The sequence below is a fragment of the Phalaenopsis equestris genome, unplaced genomic scaffold (genome assembly GCF_001263595.1).
Source record: "Phalaenopsis equestris unplaced genomic scaffold, ASM126359v1 Scaffold000411, whole genome shotgun sequence".
In the NCBI taxonomy this organism is placed as follows: Eukaryota; Viridiplantae; Streptophyta; class Magnoliopsida; order Asparagales; family Orchidaceae; genus Phalaenopsis; species Phalaenopsis equestris.
The window spans coordinates 996,585-1,008,271 of NW_018164852.1; the positions used below are offsets into that span (position 1 = coordinate 996,585).

General features: G+C 38.4%; 1 pseudogene; it reads left to right on the forward strand.

The window, feature by feature from the left end:
- The window catches only part of LOC110026989, a 15,556-nt pseudogene extending 8,928 nt beyond the window's left edge, over positions 1–6,628 (forward strand).
- The last annotated feature ends 5,059 nt before the right edge of the window (positions 6,629–11,687 follow it).

The following is an 11,687-nucleotide window of genomic DNA, read 5'->3' on the forward strand; positions in this document are numbered from 1 at the left end:
TATATATACACACACACACACACATACATACATACATACATTTGATGAGTAGTATTTCGAGCCAAAACGAGCCGAACATGAACGAACAAATCTTTGTTTGTGCTTGGCTCGTTAACATAGCGAACGTGTCGAACACGAGCAGTTCGCGAACGAGCCGTTTTGATAGCCCTATTCGAGGGTGAGGGAGGTGGAGAAGCTCTCTCACAACCTGCTTGAACGTCTCAAAAATTAGGGCAAGGAGCTTCCTCTCGGAAATAGGCCCTTTTCCCCTTAAAGAGGAAACAACCCCCATAATTTTTTTGGGCAAAAGGCTTGTGGTGGCCTTGTGATTTAAACAACAGGCCTGAGGCGGCCTGCACCAGTATGAGGAGGGGGAGCCCTCTTAGCAATCCTGACGGGGACATAGTCCTCGCAGCCAGAAAGTACAACAAAAGGGTTCTCATCTATAAGGTCGTCAGAGGCTCCCTCTGAATTGGAGTTGGGGTAACAAGAGTAGAAACCTGCTGCTGAGCCTTGAGCAACCTGTTTCGGGTCCTCTGGGCTCTCCTACCCAATTTTGGAGCAGGTTCAACTATCGAGGGAAACATGACAGTAGGGTCATGGACCATAACGGGGGAAACAATAACTACAAAAGTGCCATTAGAAGATGGACCTGCCGAAGGCAGGGAGATCCGTGAAAACAGGGAAGGACGACCTGACAACCTAGAGAGGGTTGAGGGGCGTTGTGGTGCATCACTGTCAAGTGCGGGCCTTTTCCTAATGGAAGGGGTTTGAGCGACGTGAGTCACCGCAGTAGGCATGACTCCCCTTTCCAGGGGGAGGGCTCAAAGCAACAACCTCAGAAGGCGTAGGATTACCCAGGGTAATTCGGACAGGGTGCTCGAACGAACCGAATGTGGTGGTACCCTGGGAGCACACAAAACACTGGGGGAAAAAGAGATAGAGTTCTCAACAGTGTCAATCGTAATAACTCTCTCGCTTGCCATGTCTGCCAAGCAAAAAGAGGTAACGATTAACAAAAAGAAAGGTCAAGAGAAAAATATCATAAAACAGTACAACACAGACACATGCGAATATGCAACGACTCAGCGTGTTGAGGTTGAGAAGACGTGACAAAATACGTCGAGTTGATACCCCTAGCAACTGACGCATGGACTGAAGCCAAGGTCTCACTACAAGCTCAATTAATGACTTGAGGAAAGAATTCAAGTTACGATAGTGTAACCAAAACTTCCTATAAAGAGGCTATAATCTTACAACAAAAGCGAAACTCCTAGCATTGAGAGACTCATCCCAAGCGGAGTCTCCTGATTGTTTTTCTCGATTCTTTTTAGATTTCAGTCTTCAGCTTGTCTATTTATGTGTCATCGTATAATTCCTCTATTCAAATAAATCTCTCTCTAGATACATATAAATGACACGAAGAGGAGAGAAATCAAACATCAAAGGGATATACAACGACAAATAGACAAACAAATAAAAAGAAAACATATGGAAGACATATGGGTAATCCTTATTCGATGGGTCGAAGGTATACGCCCGAATAAGATCAGATCGAAGTACCTCGAAACACGACATTCGCGAAGAGAATCCCTATATAAGCCACCTGTAATCAAAGAATAAAAAAAAATTATTTTTGTTTTGGGGTCAAAAGTTTCCCAGAGGGGCGTATGATTAATTACACATTGGGGGATACATAAGAATACTCTCGATAAAAGAGTATCGATTTATTATCATGAACTTGGGGGCATAGGTTATCAAAGACAGGTCATTTAGTATGAGAAAGTTTTGTGCTTTGAAGTTCACGCTAAGTCATCAGACAGAGTGAATCTCTCATATCCCGATTGGATGGGGGCTCTTCGGCATATGGAACTTACGAAATAACCATAAATTACCTTGATAGGATATCCTGATATGTCAAAGTGCATCGTTGTTGTAATGGTAGAGGACAAATCGTTGTATCCCAAAGGAGCGTCTACTCGTCGGCATCGGGCTATCGAAGCGATATCAACGAATTTAAAGAAGCAGAGAGACTTAACATGGGTAGTCAAATGCAGAGAGGAGTATTCCTAAGAGGTAGAGGTAGCAGGTCGGGGTACCACAGACTCGTTATCCCAAACTACTAGGACCCTAAGTCTACCTGATCATGAAGGTAGTCGACCCAACATGTCTTGAGATCCCCAGTGAGCAATCTGTGAATTTCATCATCCACGAAGTTCCCGGTAGCCATAAGGTCATAGGAATAAAACTCTATCATAGGACTATCGGCTAGAGCTTTGAAAAGGTGGTACTTATACCTGCCAAAATGATAAGGATGCCTAAGGAAATGAATATGAAGAAGAGTTCCGGCAACAAGGCTACAAACACTCCGAACGAAAGGACTTACGCCTCCCGTCTGGGTCAAGGAGCCTTCTAATACCCTAGGCGCACTAGACAAGCACCTATATAAAAAGTTATACTGGCTCAGTCGGATTACAGAAACACAGAGGCTTCTCCTTGGAACATGTAAATATGATGCAGTTATCTACCACAATCTTAAATGTGGAGGCCCTATCAAACATGATTAGAGTGATAGCCATGCATGTAAACCACTTTAAATCCAACCCAAAGACCATGCAAGAAGTAAAGACAAATTTTAAAAAGTCCTGAATCTTTTAATCTTAAATTTTAATTTTGCTCAATCTTTTATTAGGATTTTTAAAGTAGAGAGAATTATAATTTTAGGGTCCATAATAAGCCTAAGTTATATTTTTCATGAGATCTCCAGAACACAGAAATAAACAATATGAAGCGCTTCAACATGCAAGACACGAGGAGAAAAAAGAAAAGGAAAACACTCCAAAAGAATATATAAAAGAAGCTAAACGCGGTTGGACTGACAACATATTCCAGAAAAAACAGTAAAAGTGGTCGGACTCCACATATACATGCCCTGTCCTAAAGAATGTAAAATTCGGACTTAGGGTACGTGACACGGACTATCGCTCCTGGCCCTCGTCAAGTGGTTCGGTACGTCATTTGCCTCGAAACCCCTGCCCGTACCTTATTTCCGATACAGACTCATCCTAATGACTCTACTAAATACATATGAAAGAGAAAATAAAGACACGACCTACATAAAACAAATATTAGCGGGCACACCATGCATCACAAAATAACAACCCATGTCTTATAATTCAGGGAGGAACAAAGGATTAAAAATCAATAATAACACCTGTGTGAATGTGTGTATATAGACACGACACCTGCAAAAGATTGTTCTAATGTACTATCATACACAACAAGCATGCAAACATACCGAAAAGCAAGAATATAACACATGACTAGCACTACACAATACATCACATAACAATAGCCAGAGGTGTCGAAAAATACTACCTAACATCCTAAACCCTAGCCTAATACACCATCTAACGACAAGTATCTAAAGCAACATCTAAGTGCGGGGTAAGTCTGAGTGTAGTATGACTTTGACAAGGTCGCCTTGCTGGCCCCATCATAAGAATCCAAAGGTTCTAATAAGAATCACCCAAGATGAATTTTAAAACAGTTGGCCTCATATACGACGTAGTTTACTATATGCATAGATTTGAAAATATGACAAATGTAATAAGTAGGAAAATATATAGATTTTAGAATTTGAAACAAGGGTCTTTAAATGTGAGCCCGTAACACACATGAGTGATATGAATTTGGTTCTTTTGGATTTTTAGCAGTTATACTTGTGTCAGTTCCGATGACTTAACTCGCATTGCTCACCAGATCAACCCGACAAGTAATGCTTGTTAAGACATAGCGATATGCACAGGAGTTACTCTTCTAACGAGTCTGGCTCACTATCCATGCGAACATTTAAATGCGAATGCTAGAGATCAAACATGTAATTGGTGATAAAGAGTATACCGTGAATGCAGTGACTCTAGACAAGAGGGGCATACCGTGGTGGTTGCGACCCGAAGAGAAGGCATGCCGACAAGGCAGTGACCCGAAGGAATGAACATGCCGTGACGACAAATGCCCGAAAAGAATGGGTGTGCCGTGGCAAGGGCTCGAAAGAAGAGTATGTCGGTAATACAATGATTCGAAGAAACGGGCATGCCGTGGTGGCAGGGGCCTGAAAAGAGGGTATGTCGGTAAGGCAGTGACCCGAAGGAAGTGCAACTAAAGCAGATGATATCAATCATGCAGGCAAGCAAGCATACACATGTACATAGGCAACATATAATAATGCAGGTGAGTGGTCGACTGGGTTGGGATATCCATTCGAACCAAAGCATCGTTTTTAACCAGGTCGGGGTAGCAGTTTGAAGCACAAGTGATGCCGGTTGGTTCGAGACACCAATTGAGGCACAAGTGGTGCAAATGCAAGTGTGAGACACAAAGTGCAAAGTGTAAGTGCGAGATGCAGCATAAATGCAAGGTACAAAGTGCGATGTGCGGGTGCGAAGTGCGATGTGCGGGTGCGAAGTGCGAAGTGCGGTCTGAAAATGCGACATGCAAGACGCGCACATGCATTCGGGAGCTACGCCCGTACTGACGACTTCCCCCAAAAAACCTAGGGTTAACACAAGAATGTATGATGCCGTCACCTTACTACCATATCTAGCGTATCATTTGAAAAAGTTATAATAAAGTTGTATTTAATCGTGATTTTATTGTTGGCTCTACAATTTATGCATATTGTCTAGTTACCATTTTTTTTATTTGTAAGCAAAACATGTACAACACAAGGACTAATACCTTCCTTAATATATCCTTTTTTAAATGATTCCATGAACCTAGTTTTTAAGCTCAACATATTCAAATCTGATTTATCACATAATGATATAAACTAGGTAATGATGATCTAAGGACTAAATAAATTTATCGTTACATATCTCTCAATGATGCTAATTCATCTGAAAATTTATTTGGAAAAAATATTTTTTAAAATCACTTAATACTTGATTAATGTTATTATACAAAGTTGCCATTTTTGGTGCCACATTATTCCTTGTCATTGTTTTTATTCATGTATCATACCTCTATGCTTGACCTTTTTTTTAATGCTATTTACGTAATGTATAGGAAGATGTTTACTTTTTTTAGGGCATAAAGCTCTTGCGTAGATTTGAGATTTACCCATTAGCTTTATAGATTTCAAAATTAACTTTCTCCCTGTAGCCTTGAAAGCACAAGTACTTAACTTTCCAAAATAATTGACTTCTAAATCATATTATCAAGGTCCAACACAAAATAACTTGTGCCATATCTACGAGCAACGCATCACATTATATTCTATCAATATTGATAGCCTATTGAATTGAACTTTGCATCTCTGGGACACAAAATACAATAATTTTATCTACTCATGTTACCTTCTTTTGTTGCGGATGTAAGGTTTAAATTCATACTGTGTAGGGCTAACTAACTGTTTATATCTTTTACAAATTTATGATTAAGTAATATAACTTACAAACGCAAGTGTCATGCGAAACATAAAGTAGAACTCCTGGATTACTTTTCTTTCTTTTTCTTGAGAATAGTTCGAAACCACCATTTTACACCAACTCATAGTGTTTGCTGACTGCTAAAATTAGTCAATATAGTAAGTTTCAGATAATAAAACTTGATATGATTTCTCTAATTCTTGATTTAAGTTTTGAATCTGAAGAGAAGCTGAGACCCTCTGATACTGCCGTTTTGTTCCTTTTTGGAGTTCTCTTTTGCACTTAATATATTTTTGGTTGGTACCTTGGGATAACTTGTTTTACTTCATCTGGTAAGTTGGTCATTGTTGCAAACAACTGCCCTCCTCTTCTAAGGTCTGAAATCGAGTATTACGCTATGTTGGGAAAGGTTGGAGTTCATCATTTCAATGGAAGTAGGCAGTTAATTGTCCTTCAAAAAAAAAAAAAAAACCTTATTTATTTTGTTTATATAAAAAAGGTTGTGTTATAGAATTTTTTATTTTTTATTTTAAAAGAATGAAAACCTATTCTAAGGTATGGAGCAAGAGATTTAACTTCATGCTATGTTCATAAGGTATCTAACTCGAGATCAATGACTTGATTCCCTAAGAAAAGGATTGCTTGTACCTAAATTTAACAAAAAAATTAATGAAACCAATGTTGTGTTGATGAAGTAATTGTTCTTCCATTTGTTTTTCATTTTTTCATGAAACAATGATTTTATCACGCTGCATGAGTTTTCAAGGCAACCAGGTCTGATTTTCATCTTATTTTCAGTCAATTAATATACTGCTGCACCATTCTTTGAAGCAGATAATGTGGATTTGGGAACTGCTTGATACTTCGGACTTTGTTGTCTTGGCATCGTTGATCCAGGTTTATCTATTTATGCTTCCTTCTATATTATTGTCTAGTACCTAAAGCTTTTGATATTTACTGAATTTTCCTCTGGTTATTTATGATTTTATTCTTTTTTTTTTTACTTCGCTTTCAGGCGATTCTGACATCATCAAGTCCATCCCTGGCGGTCAGTAGGGTTGTAAACGAGGCGAGCTTGAGTGAGCTGAGCCTCGGCTCATGTTTGGCTCATTTCAATTTGGCTTGTGTTCGAAATGGCTTGTGAACAATGTGTTCGTGTTCGGCTCGAATAACATATTCCTGTTCGTGTTTGGCATGAATAACATATTCTTGTTCGTGTTCGGCTCGAAATAGGCTTGGTAGAATATAAAATTCCATAGAATCGCACCAATAATTCCGTGTACGGCGGAATAACACCGATAACACCCGAGTAACACTCGCAATAACACCTGATTAACACTCCAAATAGCGCGGGCCGTTATTCCGTGGTGTTATTGGTGTTATTCCGCAGTGGATAACACTAGCGAACAACAGAATAATATCGGGGTTGTTACTCATTGTTATTTCGCGGTGTTATTGGTGCTATCAGTGTCATTCTGCTGTGTAACACTGCGGAATAACACTAATAGTACCACTGACGGAGGAATAACACTGATTACACAGCGGGTGTCCGCAGTGTTATTGGTGCTATCAGTGTTATTCCGCGGTATTACACTGTGGAATAACACCCATAATTCTGCGGAATATTGAGTATATTTATATTTTAATTAATTAATTAATTAATTTATTTATTTTCAAGCCAATTCGAGGTGAACACGACCGAACAAAAATTTATTCGTATTCGGCTCGTTCGAGCCGAACACGAGCTGTTTGCGGACAACGAGCCGTTTTGACATCCCTAGCTGTCAGTGATTTTATGAATTATGGCTTTGGTTCTTCATTTTTCTTAAATTCTTTTTTTTATTATTATTATGTAATCTTTGGACATAAGAATGTTGGCGCCAACTTAGTCTCTTAAACATATATATTGTACTCTTGTTTTTTGGGAAAATTTCATCAAGTTCTGATGAGCTGCTTGAACAACGGTCAACATGAATCTGTTTAAAACTCATGACACTAAAGGCCGCTCAAGGCCTATTTACCCTAACTTTCATATTTATACTCATGACACTAAAATTTTTAAGATCATATTAAAAATATCAGTATTCTTAATTTTGTAAAAATAAAATATACATTTTCATGCATACATAAATGTAAATATCAATCTGTAGGTGTTACATATGCAAATTTCAATATAATTCTTCATTTAAATTTCTGATATCTTTTCTTCTGTGTGCCTTTTCATTTTTAGAGACTGCGTGTGATGCATACAATGTCCGATATCTACCGTTCATCCCCCTCCAGTAATTTTTTTTTAAAAAAAATTCTAAATAGGGTCTACTGTCATATATTTTTGTTGTGATGGACAGTGGAGATCAGACACCGTATGCATCTCTATATACGGTGTCAATATGGAATAATTTTTCGTGTGAAAGACTTCTATTAAGGTACAGCGAAGTTTAGTTGACTTAAATTTACGTTTTCCATGTGAATGCATTTATTTGAGCTTTAATGAATTTGGTTTCAATTAACCCCAAAAAAATCTTCTGTTGTATTCTTTTGAGCTTTTTCTTTACTTTTACAAGTAAATTAATATTGTTGTTGCTGTTGTTGTTATTATTATTATTTATTAAATGTAAAAATCAAATTTAAATTTGATGAATCAATTCACATAATGCAATAGTAGCCACAATGGGCGTAGAAGTAATTGATGATCTTGGAGGTTGGCATTAGTGTCGATGGAGTGGTGTTGGTTTTGGTAGTGGCCGTCAATCTTAATAGTGATGATTGGCATCGAATTTGTTGACCATGACATCGGTGGCAAATAAGGGTGACTGATAGTATGATGTTGACTCGGATTTTTTAGAAGATTTATGATATTTTTAACTCTCAGTTCTGGCGCCTAGGCGACACGGAAGCAGTCTGCAAGCTGAAAATGCTGACCTTTGGTCCCCCTTGGTTCCTTGAGCTGTCATTGGGTATGGCATGGTTAATTCAATGATGGTGAAATTGAACAATTTTTTTGGGATTATTAAGTTCTATAGACACCAAATTAGAAGATCATTTGGTCTCGCAAATGTGTTGTAAGCTTTTGAGTTGAAGTAGGATTAAGTTCATCTCATTGAGATGTTTTGTTATACTATATTTTTGTTAAAAAAAGAGTGATCGAGGAGTTAGTTTTGGGAAAAAAAATTATTCATATATTTGACATTTTAAGATCTAAAAAATTAAGTCAAAATGCTTGTTTGATTAAATGAATTTTTCAATGATACACCATATATAATGTTAATAAAGATGAAGGGGAGTACAAGGAAATAATCCCATAGTTCTCTTGAATCACTCACTAGAAGTAGTAGCCCATTTGTTGTTTGATTATTTACATGCCATGTGAGTTGATCAATTTATTTAGATTGTACCACAAATAATAATTAAATCTTTATTATTCTAGATCTAGATCGATGCCATTAATTATTTTTAAAGCCTTCCTTAGCAAAGGCCATAAAACATGAAAATTATTATGTCCGTCGCCCGGACGGCGAGCTGTGTCCGGGAGACAGCTCAGGCGACAGACCTAACAATCCCTCCATAAAACAGCACACCAGGCTATTTAGAAAAACTAACCACAACATCGCTTATAACTTGCTAATTGATTAATCTAGTTTGGCAAATTTATTAAGGTTCAATACGGGTTTGACTTCAGACTGAATTACAGGCAATTTCAATTTTTGCTTAACATAAATATAAGAGAAATATACACGTGTCACGCAATTTTTATGTATTTACATATCTAAAGCCCAAACTTTGATATTTACACTTATAATATTTTTGTGGCTATCCATGAAATGGTGTATTCACTCTAAAAAGGATTGTATATAAAGATATCTATATATACATATTATCAGTCGTGAGTCCCCTGAGGTCACGGGTTCGAGCTCGTCTGAGTACATTTACCTTGCAGTATCGGATCGAGTGAATCGACACATCAGGGTGGCGGGGGGCTATAACACCATTCTCTTACTATATATATATATATATATATTCATTTCACATTTTGTCTTATATATATATATATATTGCCTTTAGCATGTCCCTTTTTCTTTACTCTTATTCACCCCCTTCTCTTTCTCCTTTTGTGCTCTTCTTGATAGCTCCGAAATATTCTTTCAAGTAGGGGTGTAAACGAGCCGAACATGAGCGAGCCAAGGCCTAGCTCGTGTTCGGCTCGTTTATATTTCGAGCTCAAAAGGTGTGTTCGTGTTCGACTCGTTTGTTTAGCGAGCCGAACGTGCAATTCACAAACAAAGAATCATTCTGACAATTCTAATCACGTAACCATAAGATGTTAAAGATTAGGGCAAGATTTAAGACATAATTTGAATTGAATTTAATAATTTTTTATTCTATTTTCTTCATTAATATTTTTAATTGATTATAAATCTTTGTAGTCTTGTAGTCAATTAAATTTTTAAAAAATACCGCTCATCAAAGATATATATAAATTGATTATTAGTATTTCGAGCCAAAACGAGCCGAACACAAACGAACAAATATTGGTTTGTGTTATTTGTGTTCGGCTCATTAACTTAGCGAACGAGCCAAACACGAGCTTCTGAACGAGCCGAGCACGAACAACGAGCCGTTTTGACAGCCATTTGTTTGTCGGGAATCCTCTAGGTAGTGGAGCTCTTCATATATATACTTTCATTCTAGGTCAGACGATTACGTTCAATTTGTCTCCCTTGGCAAATTCCAGCTGATAGGGCTCTACGAATAAAGTGAAGGATTGGAAACTTCACTTCCGCCACGATTCTTCTCCCCAAGGTCGGCACGTCTAAACCATTTCGTTTGGAGGTGCCCCCGCTAAGTCAAAGAAGAAGGTGACATATTTGGTACTATTGTAAGTGAAGGAGGTCGAAGGGTGTCAATTTTCAGTCCACCAGTACCTTGATCTGATAAATATCAATCGAGTGCTATAGTCGGACGTCTTCGAGCAGATAACAGAGGATGACTGGGTGGCTTTTGATGCTCAGAAGGCTAAGCGGGAGGCAATGGTTGCTGCCCGAGCTACAAAGAATTGTCCGCATTGGGAGGAGCAGGAAGGCACAAAATGGTTTGTTCTGTGTATGATTCTTCTATTTTTTTCGAAGGATCGCCACTGGCGAGCTCTCTTATCGAGAGGAAAATTAATATTGTGCCCGCTAAAAGTGCTATGTTAGTTGCAGGTCCCTCGGACACACAACACCAAGAAGAGGAGAGGACGGTCAGCTTGCTGGAGTCGAGCAAGCACGAAGGGGAGGCTTCGGTGGAGCAATAAGAAGCACCCGCCACCCTTCAGTCGCTTACTCCTTCCTTTATCGATCTTCCAGCTAGAGATAAGTCGAGCTGTCCTTCTCCAGCTAGCCTGAGGGGACCTGAGTCTTAGCCCAAGCCCTCCAACCAAGAGGAAGCGTTTCGAAAGGGGTGACCCGAGTGACTTGCCTCCTTCGTCATGAAAGAAGCTAAAGGTATTCTTGCTTAATTGGGTTCTGATGTAAGACGAGGGGCGAAGGTGAGCACCAGCTCGGATGGTCGGTTTGCCTTTATCAATCCGAGGAAGGACTAATAGTCTGAATCCCCACATCGTTGAGGTCATCTGGTCTCAAGCCTGGCTTATGAGAAGATCCTTAATGAACACAGCCTCTTGGGTCCAATTTTATTTTTTTCTGAAGGACTAACATTGCTTTAATTATTTATTGATTTTGAAACTAATCAATGAAATCGACTTTTTTTCTCTCCATATAAGGGGAATAATGATGAACTACTAAAGTTCGTGATCAAATTTAGGGCTGTCAATTTGGCTTGTTGTTCGTGAACAGCTCGTGTTCGGCTCGTTAAGCAGCTCATGTTCGGCTTTTTTGTTAAGCCTAACGAGCAGAATACGAACAAATTTTTAAGCTCGAAATGTAAACGAGCCAAACACGAACAACAGTTTGTTCGCTCTGTTCGGCTCGAAATGACTCGAAAAAAAAAATTATATAACTTTTTATATTACAATATATTACATATATTATTTATATAATAATATTATATATATATTTATATCGAAGATTAAATCATAACAACTCATGTGACAATGTGGTTAGTGTATTCTTTTGTATATATTTGATCTAGGTTCGAATCCCACACTTCACATATATTTTTCTCAATTTTAGTTTAAAGAGCCAATTTCGAGCCGAACACGAGCCGAATACGAACACGAATATTTAAATCGAGCCGAACACGAACACATTGTTCACGAGC